Raw genomic sequence first — 21,252 nt, forward strand, 5'->3', positions numbered from 1 at the left:
ACTATTCCCAGCAGCGACACAGAGCACAATGCTATACAGTGACGGGTGAGCGGTGTACCACTATTCCCAGCAGCGACACAGAGCACAATGCTATACAGTGGCGAACGAGCGGTGTACCACTATTCCCAGCAGACACAGAACAGTACACAGAATGCTATATAGTGTGGCTGAACGAGCGGTGTACCACTATTCCCAGCAGACACAGAACAGTACACAGAATGCTATATAGTGTGGCTGAACAAGCGGTGTACTACTGTTCCCAGCAGACACAGAACAGTACACAGAATGCTATATAGTGTGGCTGAACGAGCGGTGTACTACTGTTCCCAGCAGACACAGAACAGTACACAGAATGCTATATAGTGTGGCTGAACGAGCGGTGTACCACTGTTCCCAGCAGACACAGAACAGTACACAGAATGCTATATAGTGTGGCTGAACGAGCGGTGTACTACTGTTCCCAGCAGACACAGAACAGTACACAGAATGCTATATAGTGTGGCTGAACGAGCGGTGTACTACTGTTCCCAGCAGACACAGAACAGTACACAGAATGCTATATAGTGTGGCTGAACGAGCGGTGTACTACTGTTCCCAGCAGACACAGAACAGTACACAGAATGCTATATAGTGTGGCTGAACGAGCGGTGTACTACTGTTCCCAGCAGACACAGAACAGTACACAGAATGCTATATAGTGTGGCTGAACGAGCGGTGTACTACTGTTCCCAGCAGACACAGAACAGTACACAGAATGCTATATAGTGTGGCTGAACGAGCGGTGTACTACTGTTCCCAGCAGACACAGAACAGTACACAGAATGCTATATAGTGTGGCTGAACGAGCGGTGTACCACTGTTCCCAGCAGACACAGAACAGTACACAGAATGCTATATAGTGTGGCTGAACGAGCGGTGTACTACTGTTCCCAGCAGACACAGAACAGTACACAGAATGCTATATAGTGTGGCTGAACGAGCGGTGTACTACTGTTCCCAGCAGACACAGAACAGTACACAGAATGCTATATAGTGTGGCTGAACGAGCGGTGTACTACTGTTCCCAGCAGACACAGAACAGTACACAGAATGCTATATAGTGTGGCTGAACGAGCGGTGTACCACTGTTCCCAGCAGACACAGAACAGTACACAGAATGCTATATAGTGTGGCTGAACGAGCGGTGTACCACTGTTCCCAGCAGACACAGAACAGTACACAGAATGCTATATAGTGTGGCTGAACGAGCGGTGTACTACTGTTCCCAGCAGACACAGAACAGTACACAGAATGCTATATAGTGTGGCTGAACGAGCGGTGTACTACTGTTCCCAGCAGACACAGAACAGTACACAGAATGCTATATAGTGTGGCTGAACGAGCGGTGTACCACTGTTCCCAGCAGACACAGAACAGTACACAGAATGCTATATAGTGTGGCTGAACGAGCGGTGTACTACTGTTCCCAGCAGACACAGAACAGTACACAGAATGCTATATAGTGTGGCTGAACGAGCGGTGTACCACTGTTCCCAGCAGACACAGAACAGTACACAGAATGCTATATAGTGTGGCTGAACGAGCGGTGTACTACTGTTCCCAGCAGACACAGAACAGTACACAGAATGCTATATAGTGTGGCTGAACGAGCGGTGTACTACTGTTCCCAGCAGACACAGAACAGTACACAGAATGCTATATAGTGTGGCTGAACGAGCGGTGTACTACTGTTCCCAGCAGACACAGAACAGTACACAGAATGCTAGTTGGTGTAACAATAGTGTCAGCAGGATAACAGATTTCTGATTATGTGGTGATCTGCAGTATCACCAATAATACAGATACTATATCTGATTATATGGTGATCTGCAGAATCACCAACAATACAGATATAGTAAGCAAATGGCATGTAAGACGTGACAAAAGTCACTAGCTTTATTGCACAAAGTGTAGTGATTGGTGCAAACAGTAAGTTTCTGATAGATACTCAGCAGTAACCTCACCAGTGGCGATGGAGGTTACAGATAGAACCACAGCGATAACCTCACCAGTGGCGAGGGCCCACTGGTGAGAGAGAATAGTCAGACAGATCAGGTAGGCAACAGATGGGCAGATAAGGTACAGAATCGACAAGCAGAATCAGAGTGAAGTTCAAGCAAAAGTCGGCAACAAGATCAGATGGGCAGAGGTACAGAATCACAAGGCAGAAAGAATAGTCAGAGCAGGCAAAGAGTCATACATAGATAAATACAATTGGTATATTTTTCTCTACTGATTACAGCTATCAAAGGTCTGAGCGCTAACACTAAGTATTTGCAACAACAGACAATGAGCAAATGACATCTCCCGGCTTAAATACAGAAAGAAAATTCAAGCCGCCCGCCCAGAGGGCTGAACCAATCAGCAGCGTGTGTTTGGCAGGTTGGTGTCAGCTGACCGCAAGATCAGCTGACCCGTCTCCTCAGATTATAAAGGTCCTGCCGCCCCGCCCGCGAGCGTGCTGACCTAATCTGATGTGCAGAGGAGAGACCTGTCCTGTCAGGGGCTGTGCAAGATGTCTGAGAGGATGCGGCGCCGCCGGGGTGACGTCAGACGCGGAAGCGGCGGCCGCAGCACTCTCCGCTGGTGAGGTAATACTGCAATACCTGACAGTTGGCCTTAATTTTGCTATGAAGAGAGATAAGAGAAATAATTTATGGAATAAAGCAATTGCAAAATGTTTGTCTTTTTTAAAAAAATGGTAAAAATAGATGTAGCCCTCCCGCCAAGCTCTTTTTTTTTAAATCCATCCTTACTCTATATTTGTTAGAATGGCTGAGCCAGAAAACCTAGGGATGATGATGATGATGTTTAAAATACAGTTATTAAAAAGAAATCACATCAGTAGTGACACAGAATGCTCTACAATCTGACAGGGGTTCAAACTCTTGGCAATACTACCCAAAAACAATAAAATTAGAATTCTGACTGGGCTTTCACTTTTTAAGTATTGTAGCCCGTGAAAGATAGAAATACCAATAAAGATGGCATTATTTATAGAGACTCTGAAGTCTCGTTTTTTTACCTCTTTTCTTCATATAATCTTGTTCTGCATGAATGCCCAAATAGATTCGCCGCATCCCCATGGCAGATGGGTGATTTATTGCTGTTTTTACAGCCCTGCAAACCTCTGAAGCTTCTCTTCCTGGAGAGGCAGAGCTTTCAGTTGTAGCTCTGCCTCCTACGCAGTCAATCTCTGCTGACCGCCGCCTCTCCCCGCCCCTCTCAGTCTTCTTTCCCTGAGAGGGGCGGGGAGGAGGCGGAGATCCGTGGAGATTGATTGCGGAGAGGCTAAGCTACAGCTCAAAGCTCAGCCTCTCCAGGAAAAGAAGCCCTGTGTGTCAGGGCAGCACAATCTGCGACCGGCAAAGTCGTGGAACTTTGCTGGTCGCTTCCACAGTAATAAATCACCCATCTGCCACGGGGATGCAGTGAATCTATTTGGGCATTCATGCAGAACAGGATTATATGAAGAAAAGAGGTAAAAAAAACAAGACTTCAAAGTCTGTTTAAAGTAGTTGCACTAAGCTGCTTCAAGTACAAATCCGTGTAAAGCCCTGTGAGCTAAGTAGCATTATATATGGCACTAGCTGCAGGATAAAGGAGGACTTTTTCAGTATATGTATCAATAATGCATAAAAACTGCCATCAAAGTTTTGAAATGAAACTTAGTAAGTCCCAGCATTAATCTTAGTGCTTTAATGTTGAATTTTTAGAGGAAACATACACTAAGGATTTCATCAGATCACAAGCATACAAACTGATGTGGAATAAAATTCATCTTTTACATAACAAAAAAAAAAAAGGAAAGTAATTTATGTGAAAGGACTGAACAGTTTGACAGAGTCAGTAAATAACAATTCCTCGCAACACAGTTATTATGAATTTCATAGGGTTTTTTTTGTTTACACTTTAGTGACTTAGTCCTTAGGAAAACTGTTTCTATGAATGTTCTGAGAGTTGTTCTACATTATAATATTACATGACTTGGATGCAAGATGTGAAGAACTTCTGTCCTGTTTCACACTGTTTTGTATATGTTGCAGCATATATAATATTTGATGGGTAGATAACAGTGTAAATACACTTGCACTGGTTTCCTTTGCCAAACCAATGCATTTATCAAGACCTTCACTAATGCGTTTTCCCATTATTTAAGAAGGGCAAATCTGATCCAGGAAATTATAGACCTGTAAGCTTAACATCAGTTGTATGCAAACTATTTGAGGGGTTACTAAGAGATACTATACATGACTTCATAGTAGAAAATAATCTTGTTTCTCAGCATCAACATGAGTTTACTAAAGACAGGTCCTGTTTGACTAACATGCTCAGCTTTTATGAGGTAGTGAATGCTAATATGGATATATATTGGGAATGCTGTAGATGTGATATACTTGGACTTTGCAAAGGCCTTCGACACTGTTCCCCACAAAAGTCTGGTGCAAAAGATGAGGATGCAAGGACTGGGGAAGAGTCTGTGTGCATGGATAGGGAACTGGCTAATGGACAGAAAACAAAGAGTTGTGGTCAATGGATCATACTCAAAATGGGAGACTGTTAGCAGTGGGGTCCCACAGGGGTCTGTACTGGTCCAGTGCTCTTCAATTTATGTATTAATGACCTAGTAGATGCAGTAGTGAGCAATGTTGCTATTTTTGCAGATGATACAAAATTGTGCAGAATCATCAACTCTCAGGAAGATAGTGTCATATTGCAACAGGATCTGGATAGGATGGCTATATGGGCACATACATGGCAGATGAAGTTCAATGTTGACAAATGTAAAGTCATGCATTTTGGTCATACCAATGGTCTAGCACCATACAAAATAAATGGGATACAGTTGGGGACATCAAACTTGGAGAAGGACTTAGGAGTACTCATCGACAACAAGTTAAATAATCGTACTCAATGCCAAGCCACTGCAGCTAAAGCGAACAAAATTTTGGGATGCATTAAAAGGGAAATAAAAACTCGAGATGCTAGCATAATATTGCCCCTGTTTAACTCTCTAGTAAGGCCACATCTGGAATATGGAATTCAGTTCTGGGCACCACATTAGAAAAAAGATATTGCAGTTTTAGAGCAGGTGCAGAGACGAGCTACAAAATTGATACGTGGGATGGAAGGTCTCGCTTACCAAGAAAGGTTAGATAAACTGGGTTTATTTAGTCTAGAGAAAAGACGCCTTAGAGGAGATCTAATTAACATGTATAAATACATCAGAGGACAATATAATAGCTTGGCGGATGAGCTTTTTGTCCCTAGGCCTTCTCAAAGGACTAGAGGACATGATCTGCGCATGGAGGAAAAACGTTTTAGCCATTTATTTAGGAAAGGGTTCTTTAAAGTAAGAGTGATTAAGATGTGGAATGCATTGCCACAGGAAGTCGTTATGGCAAACTCTATACCTGCATTTAAAGGGGGCTTAGATGCTTTCCTTGCTTTGAAAGACATCCATGGCTACAATTACTAGGTTATGCCTAATGATGTTGATCCAGGGATTTTATCTGATTGCCATCTGGAGTCTGGAAGGAATTTTTCCCTTTTGGGGCTAATTGGACCATGCCTTGTGGGGGTTTTTTCGCCTTCCTCTGGATCAACAGGGGTATGTGGGGGACAGGCTGGAGTTGTACTTTGTACTGGTTGAACTCGATGGACGTATGTCTTTTTTCAACCAAAATAACTATGTAACTATGTAACTATGTTTAGATACAAACACACGCACGCACGCATATAAGTGCTGTACAGAGACGTGACTCTAATTATGTTGCTATGGAGGCGGGACAATGTTACAGTGTGTGGCCGAGTGGGGCTGTAAAGAGGGGAACACTATCCTTGTTTGTTGTTGTTGTTTAATAGTCCAGTATGCCAGGTTATCAAATGGCATGTAGGAGCAGCTGTACACAAACTAGATTCTCAGCTGAGATGGCCCCAACTGGCTGTATCTGACGAGTTTCTTCTGGTGTGTGTATTAGTGTTGGGCGAATATCTAGATGTTCGGGTTCGGGCCGAACAGGCCGAACATGGCCGCGATGTTCGGGTGTTCGACCCGAACTCCGAACATAATGGAAGTCAATGGGGACCCGAACTTTTGTGGTTTGTAAAGCCTCCTTACATGCTACATACCCCAAATTTACAGGGTATGTGCACCTTGGGAGTGGGTACAAGAGGAAAAAAAAATTAGCAAAAAGAGCTTATAGTTTTTGAGAAAATCGATTTTAAAGTTTCAAAGGGAAAACTGTCTTTTAAATGCGGGAAATGTCTGTTTTCTTTGCACAGGTAACATGTTTTTTGTCGGCATGCAGTCATAAATGTAATACATATAAGAGGTTCCAGGAAAAGGGACCGGTAACGCTAACCCAGCAGCAGCACACGTGATGGAACAGGAGGAGGGTGGCGCAGGAGGAGAAGAAGGCCACGCTTTGTGAGACACAACAACCCCGGCCTTGCATGAGGGCAAGAAGCATGCGGATAGCAGGCTTTGTACCGCCATGCAGTCATAAATGTAATAAAGATAAGTGGTTCAATAAACAGGGACCACGCGGCAACGCTAACCCAGCAGCAGCAGACGTGATGGAACAGGAGCAGGCGCAGGAGGAGAAGGCCACGCTTTGTGAGACACAACAACCCAGGCCTTGCATGAGGGCAAGAAGCGTGCGGATAGCATGCTTTGTACCGCCATGCAGTCATAAATGTAATAAAGATAAGTGGTTCAATAAACAGGGACCACGCGGCAACGCTAACCCAGTAGCAGCAGACGTGATGGAACAGGAGGAGGCGCAGGAGGAGAAGGCCACGCTTTGTGAGACACAACAACCCAGGCCTTGCATGAGGGCAAGAAGCGTGCGGATAGCATGCTTTGTACCGCCATGCAGTCATAAATGTAATAAAGATAAGTGGTTCAATAAACAGGGACCACGCGGCAACGCTAACCCAGCAGCAGCAGACGTGATGGAACAGGAGCAGGCGCAGGAGGAGAAGGCCACGCTTTGTGAGACACAACAACCCAGGCCTTGCATGAGGGCAAGAAGCGTGCGGATAGCATGCTTTGTACCGCCATGCAGTCATAAATGTAATAAAGATAAGTGGTTCAATAAACAGGGACCACGCGGCAACGCTAACCCAGCAGCAGCAGACGTGATGGAACAGGAGGAGGCGCAGGAGGAGAAGGCCACGCTTTGTGAGACACAACAACCCAGGCCTTGCATGAGGGCAAGAAGCGTGCGGATAGCATGCTTTGTACCGCCATGCAGTCATAAATGTAATAAAGATAAGTGGTTCAATAAACAGGGACCACGCGGCAACGCTAACCCAGCAGCAGCAGACGTGATGGAACAGGAGCAGGCGCAGGAGGAGAAGGCCACGCTTTGTGAGACACAACAACCCAGGCCTTGCATGAGGGCAAGAAGCGTGCGGATAGCATGCTTTGTACCGCCATGCAGTCATAAATGTAATAAAGATAAGTGGTTCAATAAACAGGGACCACGCGGCAACGCTAACCCAGCAGCAGCAGACGTGATGGAACAGGAGCAGGCGCAGGAGGAGAAGGCCACGCTTTGTGAGACACAACAACCCAGGCCTTGCATGTGGACAAAAAGCGTGCGGATATAGCAGCAATGCTTTTTGCCGCCATGCAGTCATAAATGTAATACAGATGAGAGGTTCAATAAACAGGGCCCGGAAACGCAACACCATCCCAGATGTTCATTGGTCATGTTACTTGGTTGGGGTCCTGGAGTGTTGCGTAGTCATTTCCAATCCAGGATTGATTCATTTTAATTTGAGTCAGACGGTCTGCATTTTCTGTAGAGAGGCGGATACGCCGATCTGTGACGATGCCTCCGGCAGCACTGAAACAGCGTTCCGACATAACGCTGGCTGCCGGGCAAGCCAGCACCTCTATTGCGTACATTGCCAGTTCGTGCCAGGTGTCTAGCTTCGATACCCAATAGTTGAAGGGTGCAGATGGATGGTTCGACACAGCTACGCCATCTGACATGTAGTCCTTGACCATCTTCTCCAGGCGATCGGTGTTGGAGGTGGATCTGCACGCTTGCTGTTCAGTGGGCTGCGGCTGCATGGGTGTCAGAAAATTTTCCCACTCCAAGGACACTGCCGATACCATTCCCTTTTGGGTACTAGCTGCGGCTTGCGTTGTTTGCTGCCCTCCTGGTCGTCCTGGGTTTGCGGAAGTCAGTCTGTCTGCGTACAACTGGCTAGAGGAGGGGGAGGATGTCAATCTCCTCTCTAAAGTCTCCACAAGGGCCTGCTGGTATTCTTCCATTTTGACCTGTCTGACTCTTTCTTCAAGCAGTTTTGGAACATTGTGTTTGTACCGTGGATCCAGAAGGGTATAAACCCAGTAATTGGTGTTGTCCAGAATGCGCACAATGCGTGGGTCACGTTCAATGCAGTCTAGCATGAATTGAGCCATGTGTGCCAGAGTCCTACCAGAATCCTCATCATCCTCTTGTGAGCGTTGTGATAGTTGTTGTGATGCATCATAGTCGTCACCTTCCTCCTGGTCTGCTTCTGCTGACCATTCGCGTTGAATTGTGGAAGTCCAACGTGCACCGCTCTGGCCCTCGTCAGTGGTGGCATGAAATTCCTGCTCCAACTCCAGCTGTTCCTCCTCCTCTTCTTCGTCATAGCTGCTGGGGCCAGCGTTCCCTGAGGCGGATGGCCTGATGTTGGTACCATCACGCTGATCGTTTTCTCCTTCAGATTCCCCCAGTTGCATCATGACAGCTGTTTCCTTGATTTTTAACATCGACCTCTTCAGTAAACACAGCAGTGGTATGGTAATGCTGACTGAAGAGTTGTCACTGCTCACAAGCAACGTGGATTGCTCAAAATTTTGGAGGACTTGGCAGAGGTCCAACATGTTGGCCCAATCGGATCCACAGAAGCTTGGCAGCTGGCCGGATGCGCCTCGGTACTGCGCCGTCATGTACTGGACCACTGCACTCTTCTGCTCGCAAAAGCGGGCTAGCATGTGCAGCGTAGAATTCCAGCGCGTAGGGACATCACACAGCAAGCGATGGTGGGGGAGATTGAAGCGCTCCTGCATCTTGGCGAGTGCCCCCGAAGCAGTACTGGAATTTCTACAATGTTTGGACACTCGACGCACCTTCAACAGCAGATCGGGCACGCCTGGGTATGTCCTCAGGAACCGCTGAACTACTAGGTTCATCACGTGCGCCAGGCAAGGGATGTGTGTCAGCTTAGCCAACCTTAAAGCGCGAATGAGATTACTCCCATTATCACACACAACCATGCCCGGTTTCAGGTCTAGCGGTGCCAGCCACAAATCCGTCTGTTCCTTTATTCCCCTCCAAATTTCCTCCCCTGTGTGCTGCTTATCCCCAAGGCAGATTAGCTTCAGCAACGCTTGCTGACGCATGCCAACAGCTGTGCTGCACTGCTTCCACGATCCTACTGCTGCTGGGTTAGCGTTTCCGGATGAGGTACAGCTTTGAGATGCGTTGGAGGAGAAGGAGTCAGAGAGGTAGGTGCTGCTGTTATCCAGTGGGAGGGACGGCGGTGCAGCTGTTTGTGGCGTGGGCAACACCCGTGCCGTAGCAGGTGAGGAATCGCTGCCAGGCTCCACAAGGTTCACCCAGTGCGCGGTAAGGGAGATGTATCGACCCTGGCCGAACGCACTCGTCCAGGTGTCAGTGGTGAGGTGAACCTTGCAGGCAACGGCATTCTTCAAGCTTCGGGTTATTTTGCTGACCACGTGCTCATGCAACTCAGGCACTGCAGAGCGTGCAAAGTGGTAGCGGCTGGGAACCACGTAACGTGGGATGGCCACTGACATCATGCCCTTGAAGCTGTTTGTCTCCACCAATCGATATGGCAGCATTTCGCAGGCCAGAAGCTTGGCTATGCTGGCTGTTACTGCCACGGCCCGGGGGTCATTTGCTGGCAATTTCCTCTTGCGCTCAAACATCTCCGACACAGACAACTGAACCGTAGCGCTGCACACGGAAGGGCTGTTGGTTGTTGTGTTTGATGAACACTGGGAGACCTCAAGAGCACTACTCCGGAAAGTGACAGTGTCAGCGTCGTCTGATGTTTGTGAATGTTGTGAACCACGCAATGGCTGGGCTACTGCTGCTGCTGAGGCGGGTCTGGTGGTGAGTCTGGTGAACCCAAGGGAGGCAGTGTTGTTTCTGGTACCCTGTCCTGACGCGTTTGCCCAAAGAGTGGGATGTTTGGATAGCATGTGACGGCTCATGCTGGTGGTGGAGAGGTTGTTAATATTTTTCCCCCTGCTCAGACGGGTCTTGCACACCTTGCAAATCGCCATGGTAACATCCTCAGTGCAGTCTTCAAAGAAAGCCCAGACTTTGGAGCACCTGCCTCCTTGCTGGCGATTTCTGTTTGCTCCTCTTTTGCCTCTCACTTGAACTTCCACGCTTGTGGTGCCTGAAATTGCGCGCCGCCTACCTTGTGGCACAAGGCGAACTCGTGCAGCAGTGTGTTCTTCAACAGACTCATCTGTGCTGCTGCTACGACGGCGATGTTCTCGTTCACAAACAAAATCTGGGTCTCTGTCCACATTGTCCATACCCTCCTCTTCCATCTCCTCAAACTCGTCATATGTCATTGTGGGCCACCGCCGTGGAGTAGAGCTCCCCACAACAACCTCTGCGCAGCACACTCCAACGTCGTCTTCCAGATCTTGTCGGCCGACCTCCTGCAATTGCAACCCCTCCTGCCCAAATTGCTCTGGGATTTGGGTTTCCGAGTCCTCTTCGGACTCGCCTTGTATTTCAGTGCGCGGTGCATTTCCCACAGTTAACGGTTGTGAATCCAGGGACAACATTTCTGGCTGTTCCTCCATTGACCTTTGAAAGGTGGAAGTTTGTTGGGCTGGGAATAGCTCCTGCGAATACCCCATTGTGTCCTGAGGTAATTCATCGGACTGGTTATCTGGCAGTTGTGTGCGTGGTGTCGCTGCCGGTTGTGTCAGCTTTGTGCCCACTGGCTCCTTGTAACTGGCTGAGGACTCGGACCTCGTGCGTGATGTGCTGGTGCTGCTTAACCCACTGCTGGACGCTTGAGAGGTCATCCAAGTAATTATCTGGTCCTGTTCTTTTGGATTTGTGAGGGTTGTTGTCCTGGACAACATGGGCGGTATTGAGTGGGTTTTCTTGGGTGCTCCCCTGTGGCCTGTACGTGAACCGTCAGGGGAAACACCTCTTCCCTTGCCCCTCCCTCTTTCACCGGATTTCTTCCTCATTTCACTTATCCTTACAGTACACGCTGACTGGCAGCAGTACAGTGGCAGTACAGAAATGCTATACAGTACCACTATTCCCAGCAGCGACACAGAGCACAATGCTATACAGTGACGGGTGAGCGGTGTACCACTATTCCCAGCAGCGACACAGAGCACAATGCTATACAGTGACGGGTGAGCGGTGTACCACTATTCCCAGCAGCGACACAGAGCACAATGCTATACAGTGACGGGTGAGCGGTGTACCACTATTCCCAGCAGCGACACAGAGCACAATGCTATACAGTGGCGAACGAGCGGTGTACCACTATTCCCAGCAGACACAGAACAGTACACAGAATGCTATATAGTGTGGCTGAACGAGCGGTGTACCACTATTCCCAGCAGACACAGAACAGTACACAGAATGCTATATAGTGTGGCTGAACGAGCGGTGTACTACTGTTCCCAGCAGACACAGAACAGTACACAGAATGCTATATAGTGTGGCTGAACGAGCGGTGTACTACTGTTCCCAGCAGACACAGAACAGTACACAGAATGCTATATAGTGTGGCTGAACGAGCGGTGTACCACTGTTCCCAGCAGACACAGAACAGTACACAGAATGCTATATAGTGTGGCTGAACGAGCGGTGTACTACTGTTCCCAGCAGACACAGAACAGTACACAGAATGCTATATAGTGTGGCTGAACGAGCGGTGTACTACTGTTCCCAGCAGACACAGAACAGTACACAGAATGCTATATAGTGTGGCTGAACGAGCGGTGTACTACTGTTCCCAGCAGACACAGAACAGTACACAGAATGCTATATAGTGTGGCTGAACGAGCGGTGTACTACTGTTCCCAGCAGACACAGAACAGTACACAGAATGCTATATAGTGTGGCTGAACGAGCGGTGTACTACTGTTCCCAGCAGACACAGAACAGTACACAGAATGCTATATAGTGTGGCTGAACGAGCGGTGTACTACTGTTCCCAGCAGACACAGAACAGTACACAGAATGCTATATAGTGTGGCTGAACGAGCGGTGTACCACTGTTCCCAGCAGACACAGAACAGTACACAGAATGCTATATAGTGTGGCTGAACGAGCGGTGTACTACTGTTCCCAGCAGACACAGAACAGTACACAGAATGCTATATAGTGTGGCTGAACGAGCGGTGTACTACTGTTCCCAGCAGACACAGAACAGTACACAGAATGCTATATAGTGTGGCTGAACGAGCGGTGTACTACTGTTCCCAGCAGACACAGAACAGTACACAGAATGCTATATAGTGTGGCTGAACGAGCGGTGTACCACTGTTCCCAGCAGACACAGAACAGTACACAGAATGCTATATAGTGTGGCTGAACGAGCGGTGTACCACTGTTCCCAGCAGACACAGAACAGTACACAGAATGCTATATAGTGTGGCTGAACGAGCGGTGTACTACTGTTCCCAGCAGACACAGAACAGTACACAGAATGCTATATAGTGTGGCTGAACGAGCGGTGTACTACTGTTCCCAGCAGACACAGAACAGTACACAGAATGCTATATAGTGTGGCTGAACGAGCGGTGTACCACTGTTCCCAGCAGACACAGAACAGTACACAGAATGCTATATAGTGTGGCTGAACGAGCGGTGTACTACTGTTCCCAGCAGACACAGAACAGTACACAGAATGCTATATAGTGTGGCTGAACGAGCGGTGTACTACTGTTCCCAGCAGACACAGAACAGTACACAGAATGCTATATAGTGTGGCTGAACGAGCGGTGTACTACTGTTCCCAGCAGACACAGAACAGTACACAGAATGCTATATAGTGTGGCTGAACGAGCGGTGTACCACTGTTCCCAGCAGACACAGAACAGTACACAGAATGCTATATAGTGTGGCTGAACGAGCGGTGTACTACTGTTCCCAGCAGTGACACACAATGACTGGGGGGGACCCTGGCTAGCGTGGCTGGAGCGCGAACTACCCTGCCTGCCTACCCAAAGCTAAACCCACAGACAAATGGCGGAGATATGACGTGGTTCGGGTATTTATTTACCCGAACCACGTGACAGTTCGGCCAATCAGAGCGCGTTCGGGTCCGAACCACGTGACCCGTTCGGCCAATCACAGCGCTAGCCGAACGTTCGGGGAACGTTCGGCCATGCGCTCTTAGTTCGGCCATATGGCCGAACGGTTTGGCCGAGCACCGTCAGGTGTTCGGCCGAACTCGAACATCACCCGAACAGGGTGATGTTCTGCAGAACCCGAACAGTGGCGAACACTGTTCGCCCAACACTAGTGTGTATGAGACTTTAAACATTCCCCAATACGGTCTCCAAATGCATATCTAAATATCTGGGTAAGGGGAAGAAGAAATTAAGTTCACATCAATACACTTTACATATCTCATGTATATGCATAGTAATCAACCTGAAAAGAAAAAAGTTGCAACAATTTTCCCTTCCTTTAAAATGTAAGGGAAGCATTTAGGATAGAGTTCCATCTGCTGGTATCATTGGTTTTATTTATTTTGCACAGTGTATCAATTTTTCTGTATGTCCTCTTCATATTTCTGTCCTTCTGTATATTCAACCTAGTTAGTTCAGTGGAGATGTGGCACTGTTTGATACCATATGTTTTTGCCACCTGCAGTATTCCTGCCATTCCTAACGTCAATGACTGTCACTAGAAGTGAATGGTGATGATCTAAACGTTTTGATTTGAAATACAAATTTGGATTCAAATGGTAGCAAAATGTGGGAGGGGGGAAACAGAACTTTGTAATGGCTGCCAATAGGGAGTTAAGTATTTAATCAAGCTGCTGCTTCATTTATCAAATAATTTGGTTAGCACCTGCACATTTTAAGTTCATCCCTCACAAATACTGCTTCCTGTTAAACCAAAATATGCATTTTCACTAATATTTTCTAATCATTACTACCAGTGAATAAGACAGATGAATGAAAATGTCCCATTTTGTTTTGGTGAAAATGAGGCACTTTTTTCAGTACAATTTAGACCAATGAAAAAATGAACAATGGTGGAGGGCATATCAAATCCACCAGTTATTATTAGATTTTTTGGGTGGTGAAAGTGCCTGAAAAGTGGCCTAGAAATAAAGGCACAGCAAGGAGGCCCCAAAGCAAAAACAGCATTCCAGCAGTAATTAAAGTTTCATATGTGACCTTTTGATTTATGTAGTCTTTTTAAAAAAAGGACCTGAAAGGACTTGGTCAGCCCAGGTGGAGTTCCTTAAATCATTTGTGACAGGCATAACCTGCTCATACATCAAGAAATTAACAGAACTGTGCAGGAATAGAAGTCATTACTCCCCCCCCCCCCCCCTTGTGTTTCACATGTTTTTGCTTTGAAATATGCATTATTAATTTTGCAATTTGTTCCATTGACATTTGTGATATCCAACACGTAGTCATAAAATTAGCTTCAAGGTCCTCTTATACCCGGTGCTCACAGCAAAATTGGCTACCGCAATGCATTGCACCACTATACACAGGTTAGTACATGCGGCAGACTGCGCCTACAAGGACACCAGAAGCCACCTGCCACCCAAAAAAGCCACACCTCTAAGCCACATGCACACTGCTGGACAGGACATACGCCTGAAAATCCTCATCTGCGCATGTGCACTGCACCACAAACACACACAATTTTCTTACTATTGACTGTTTTCTTGGTGCCATGCACAATAAGACACTGCAGCCTCTGTGCCAGCTGGATCACTTCCAGCGCATTGCATCACAGGAAGTGTAACCTGTTCAGTGGCGTAGCTAAGGAGCTGTGGGCCCCGATGCAAATTTTATGATGGGGCCCCCAAAGAACTCTATACATAACAATTGATACGGCGCACAAAAACCTGCCAATGGCAACTACAGTGTCAGATGTGCAAGAAGGGAATGGGAACTAGTTTCTTAATGATTACCACTATTCAAAGTATCTATAGAAGTGATTATTATGAGCACAGGACCAATAGAGAGGTAATACTGTGGTTGAGGGAGGGTCCACCGGGGCCCCTCTGGCCCAAGGGCCCCGATGCGGTCGCAACCTCTGCAACCCCTATTGCTACGCCCCTGAACCTGTTCCATTAACTTTAATAGCCATTGTGGCAAGATGCAGTAACTCAACGGCCAGTTAGGCCTCCAAGCTCTGTGGTCTTCTTTGTTCTTACACCGTAGCTGGGTAAATTGCATTGTGTGATACTGATAGTTTTTAATTGTATTTGTTTTAATGGCTCTTTTACTTTTATTTTATTGTTGATTGTGTTTCAATATAACCCCTCCCTGAGAGCTCTTCTATTGATTTGGTCCGGACCGTGACACAAGTTGTCATTCATCACTTTGCTCTTTCTGTTAGTAGGAATAACTTATTGCTTTATTATCCTACCTCACTGAAAAAAAAATATTTAAAACTAGTAACACAGCGGATGTGCAATTGAAGGTTTTTTTTTTTTATCTACTGTGTGTCTTGGTTGTTCATTTTTAGATCAGTGGAACATATGTTCAGTAAAAGTCTGAACTTTTGGTAAATAAATAAACTTGTTAACCGCAAAATGACAGTGTGAAACCACTCATAACGTACTTTTCTGTTTTATGTACTTTCCTTCATACTTGAATCTGTTTTGAAGCAGCCTAAGTATCTTTTCCCGAATGTAAAAATGTTTGATCATACATTTTAATGATATTGAATAACGATTGCTATTTACTTCCTGCGTCGTTTATACTTTGCTGAGAGCTGAAATACTTTGATTTTAGCCCAAGTACACATAATTGCATCTGGATAGGAAAACGAACTTTTAAACCTTTTATTCAGAAAAAACCCATAATATCCAAATGCAAAATGAAGGCCTTAACATATTTCAAGTGGCATTGGAATATGATACAGTTTTCATGTTTAAACAAATAAAGGAAATATATGTTTACCTCCATTAACAAAAAAAAAAAGTTAAATCAAACCTTTACTCAATGCATACTTCAAATAAATATATAATGTTCTGCATCTTCAAGAAAAGCCTCATGCCCAGTATGAAGTCTGTCATCTGGGAGGTATTAGGAATTAAACCCTTGGGCAACAGTTCGGGCTGAGGCTGTACAAATGCATCACTAGCCTCCAGTCTAGCAACTTGTTCTGTTGCTATGTGGGGGGAGGAAAAAAATTGTGCTCTTTGGCATCAATTCACAAACTTTGGACAAAGAGGATTGCTGCCTTTGAACCAAAGAACACCATCCCCACCATCAAACATGGAGGTGGACACATAATGCTTTGGTGGTGTTTTTCTTGTACAATGTAGTGGGCCATGTACCAACAAATCTTGGGTATCTTGGGTAATCTTGGGTAAGCACCTCCTTCCCTCAGCCAGGGCATTGAAAATGTGTTGTGGTTGGATGCACAATGGGTTGTAGGTATGTGCTTGACAAATGACCCAAAACACATGGCCAAGGCAACAAATGATTGGCTCAGAAAACACATGAAGGTCATGGAGTGGCCTATCCAGTCTCTAGACCTTAAGCCAATAGGATATATGTGGTGGGAGCTGAATGTTCAATTTGCCAAACCTCAGCCTTGAAACTTTACTGACTTGGAGAGGATCTGCAAAGTGGAGTGGCCCAAAATCCTTCCTGACGTGTGTGCAAACCTGGTGGCCAACTACAAGAAACATCTGACATCTGTGATTGCCAACAAGGGTTTTTGCCAACAAGTTCTAAGTCATCTTTTGATAGGGGATCAAATACTTATTTCACTCATTACTACGCACACCAAGTTCTGACTTAGGGTAACTGTGTTTATGAGGATTTTTGTAGACACACACACACACGCACGCACTCACTCACGCACGCACGCACCTTTATTTTTTTTATATAGGGACACATTTGTAATGTCAGAATTGTCATGTACTTGAAAACTGGTTAAAGACTCTGATATACAGAGAGCTGTGGTGGCTATTTGTTGCTGGGCTTTTCACTGCCGTGTACCCTCATTTGATGCAGTGCAGTTCAAGGCCTAAAGAATAGGCATGTGTCAAAAAATTGCAAAGCCCCCATTCAAAGATTCTGTAACCTTTCATTTACCATGCAGGTTGGATGATCAGTAGGGAAGAAGAAGTGGATTTTCATCTCTTTTCTCTATCAACCTAAATAGTTTACAACACTGGGCAAGTACCATTCAAGAAAAGAGTGCGATGTCTCTTTTCAACCCTAAATAGCAGCCTTGTTTCAATGCTGATGAGTGATTAAGTGCTCTCTCCCAGATTCATGTGCCCCTAAAGAAGGCGAGGGTAAATAAATTTGGGTTTTTTGGTCCACCATATCATTTAATAAGAGGTTGATATCATTAAAACCACCCACAATATTTTTTTTATTTAATAAAACACACTTTAAGTATTAAACTCCAGTGCAGTAATGCATGTCCTTATTTCATTTTTCTTTCCTTTTGTTTTTCTTTTATGCTTTTCTGTTACATGACTGCATTTTATGATTGCAAAAATGCTACACCATTTCTTTAATCACTTCCTTGTCCTTGCAAACTAACCAAGAGCCCTGACCTCAGCATATTTTAATTTACCACCAAGTCTTCCCATTAGTCTTGATGGATAAACCAATAGGAATCGTTGGTAGCAAATGTTAAAAAGTTCCAAGGGAGTAATTGAGTTGTTGATTTTTCAAAATGAAAAGAATGTTGGTATTTTTTGCAAAATCCTTTGTGCATAAACGCACTGAACTGAAAACCACTGATTTTGCTCTTCTATGCTTATAGTATACTGTACATCGTTAACTGCTTCAGGCCCCAGGACCGCTCCACGCCTATTGTCGTGAATGGCTGGGAATGGGCTTTTCAGGGGAGCATGCGCGCATTTATGTACAGCGTTGCGATCTGAGGCAGCGATGTACTGGGGACAGCTGTGTGACATGGCTGTCCCCTTTGGTGGACACAGAAGCGATCCCCTGCGATAGGCTGAAGCCTATCACAGCCGATCGGTGTCATAGGCCGACTGGGGGAGGGAGGGGAAGAGGGGAATTAAAATAATAAAAAAAGCAACATTTTGTTAAAGAAATTAAAATATTTACAAAAAATAAATAAACACATCTGGGGTGATCTGACCCCACCAACAGAGAGCTCTGTTGGTGAGGAGAAAAAGGGGGGGGGGGGGAGGGAATCACTTGTATACTGAGTTGTGTGGCCCTGCAGCGAGGCCTTAAAGCTGCAGTGGCCTGTTTAGTAAAAAAAAGGCCTGGTCACTAGGTGGGTTTAACACTGCAGTCCTTAAAGCGGACCCAAACCAAACATTTTTTTAATTCAAAATATTTAGTTGCACCACTCTGACACATACAAAGATAAATAAACACTCCTTCAAGCCTATGAGCATTTCAGTGCATGCTTTTCACCCTCCTCTTTTCATAACTAGGATTATACAGGTGGCAGCCATTAGCAATTACTCTTTTGCAGAACACCTCCTACTCCACCAGTCTCCCAGATTCTGTCCCGACAATATGAGGAAGGAAAGGAGGGGTTCCTCCAATAAATGTAAAATATTTTATATTTGTCATCATGCTACTGAAAAAAAAGCTGCTATTTTTTATTATAATTTAGAAAATAGATTTTATTTCTGAAATCTTGTATTTTTAATTTGGGTCCACTTTAAGTGGTTAAAAACAATATTAGCTGAAAATTGAGAAATTATTTTTTTTCCATTTTCTTTTTTTTTACTATTCCCATTAAAATGCATTTAGAATAAAATAATTCTTAGCAAAATGTACCACCCAAAGAAAGCTTAATTGGTGGTGGAAAAAAAACAAGATATAGATCATTTGCGATAAGTAGTGATAATGTTATTGGTGAATGAAAGGGCGCTGAAAATGTGAAAATTGCTCTGGTCCATAAGGAGAAAACACCCCCTCAGTGGTGAATACTGCCTGAATAATGAGCATTAAACTCCGGTGTTCTGGATTTACAGTGTGCCTAAATTAGCCTCATGCTTGCCGCAGGTGTGTATCTGAAACTATTGAAGCCAACATATCAGCATGAAAGCCAGGTGACTGAATTTCATTAGAATAAGATCATCTATGCAGTTTCACAAACTCTTAGTATCACTTTAATTATTTCTCACTCAATAGCTCTATCTTCAATCAAGCAGTAATTTAAGCTCCCTAGAGCTATAAACTGGTCATTAGTGCCAGTTAGTGCCATTTAATGTATTAAACGTTAGTTTTCAAATACTGGGAAAAAAAATTTCAAGCCTCTAAACTGTTTCGTACTTTTCTTTCTTTTTATGAGGAAAACTGCTTGGAAAATAAAGTAAATTAAGTTAAAAACAAAACTACAACAAAAAAGCTCTTCATTCTACAATGAAGGCAAAACACTTGTCTATCTCTAAACCTGGAAATCTCCCTGAGGCATAGTATCAATACATTTCTAGATCAAGCTTTAGCTGTATAAAGTAAGATAGTAAATTTAGAACAGGGATAAAACATGGGACTCCAAGTGAACTTAATAAAGGGAACCTAAACTGAGAACGTTGTGCATTGTCCCTTTTAAAAAAAACTACCAGTTGCCTGACTCTCCTGCTGATCCTGTGTCTCCAATACTTTTAGCCACAGCCCCTGAACAATCATGCAGATCAGGTGCTCTGACAGTCAGGCTGGATTAGCTGCATGCTTGTTTCAGGTGTGTGATTCAGCCACTTCTGCACCCAAAGTGATCAGCAGGACTGCCAGGCAACCGGTATTGTTTAAAAGGAAACATCCATATGCCCCTCAGTTCAGGTTCCCTTTAATGGCTTACTTATATGAGTTCTAGGTGGGGAAACTGATCGAGAAAAGGGGAAAGTTGATGGTATACCAGTCTACCACTGAAAATAAATTAGTTTTATAATGTACGTCAAATTAGTATAATACATATTATTTTTATTCTTATTTTCTTTTTTAATATCATTATTATTAGTTTTTTAATAAATATTATGTCTGCAAAAGTATAGCTATGAGCATTTCCATTTAAAACCTGATGTATACTAAAAACCATCATAGGAAGTTACCAGACATCGCCAAAAGGCATGCTCTGCTCTATGGAACGGAGTGTAGATACTGTACACTGCCACGGGTAGTGGTTAAAATGCACAGAGATTAAAATAATTGGCTAAAAAAAAATTCACCCACAAAAGCCTAATTTGTGGCAAAAAAACAACATCTAGATACTTTAGGTGTGATAAGTATTGATAAAGTTGTTGGCAAATGAATAGGAGGAGCGCTGAAATCTGAAAATGTCTTGCGTCTGTAAAGTGAAAACAACCCAGGGGCTGAAGTGGTTACAGATCATGATAGTCTGGGACAAATGTACATCATATATGTATGTATACAAATGTGTTTTAAATGTTATAACTTTTATCGATAGTGATACTTTAATGCTATGGTTCTCAATGGTAAAGCAGACATAAACTAGAGGGAAAGAAAAACAATGTTAACTTGGAAAAATAAAAATGCATGCCCTCTCTATGAAACATAGGGGTATATGAACAAAAAATCAGTAAACTTAATGTATGTTCAACCAGGTTTGCAGAATTAATGTAGAGAGTTATGCAACTATTGTAACTGGTTTAAAACATGCAACACTTGTTTGTATAAGGTAATGTAAACATTTCATATGCAAAGCGACTTATACTATTGCTATATTGCATAAAGTCAACAACCGTCACATGCACTCTCTGCACACGTTAAGCTTACCAACATTTTGTGCATATACCGCTTAGTTCCATTACCTAATTACTGTAAATCTTTGGTAATGTCCTTGATATGTTTTCCACAGCAATACATGCTAATAATATTGTTGATTGTTTGAATGGTAGCTTGCCAGGAATATCCTACGTATATCTTGTTAAATATGCTGAAATTCACTACAGATACCTCATTATATTTGAAATATTTGCTCAGGAAACAAACCCTAATATCCCCCATTC

At 44.5% G+C, this 21,252-nt stretch overlaps 1 protein-coding gene across 2 annotated transcripts in view; it reads left to right on the top strand.

Annotated features, from left to right (window-relative positions):
- Nucleotides 1–21,252, top strand: part of MLIP (muscular LMNA interacting protein) — a 446,927-nt gene that overhangs the window by 256,694 nt on the left and 168,981 nt on the right. The window lies entirely within an intron of this gene.

The sequence above is a fragment of the Hyperolius riggenbachi genome, chromosome 4, assembly GCF_040937935.1.
Source record: "Hyperolius riggenbachi isolate aHypRig1 chromosome 4, aHypRig1.pri, whole genome shotgun sequence".
Classification (NCBI taxonomy): Eukaryota; Metazoa; Chordata; class Amphibia; order Anura; family Hyperoliidae; genus Hyperolius; species Hyperolius riggenbachi.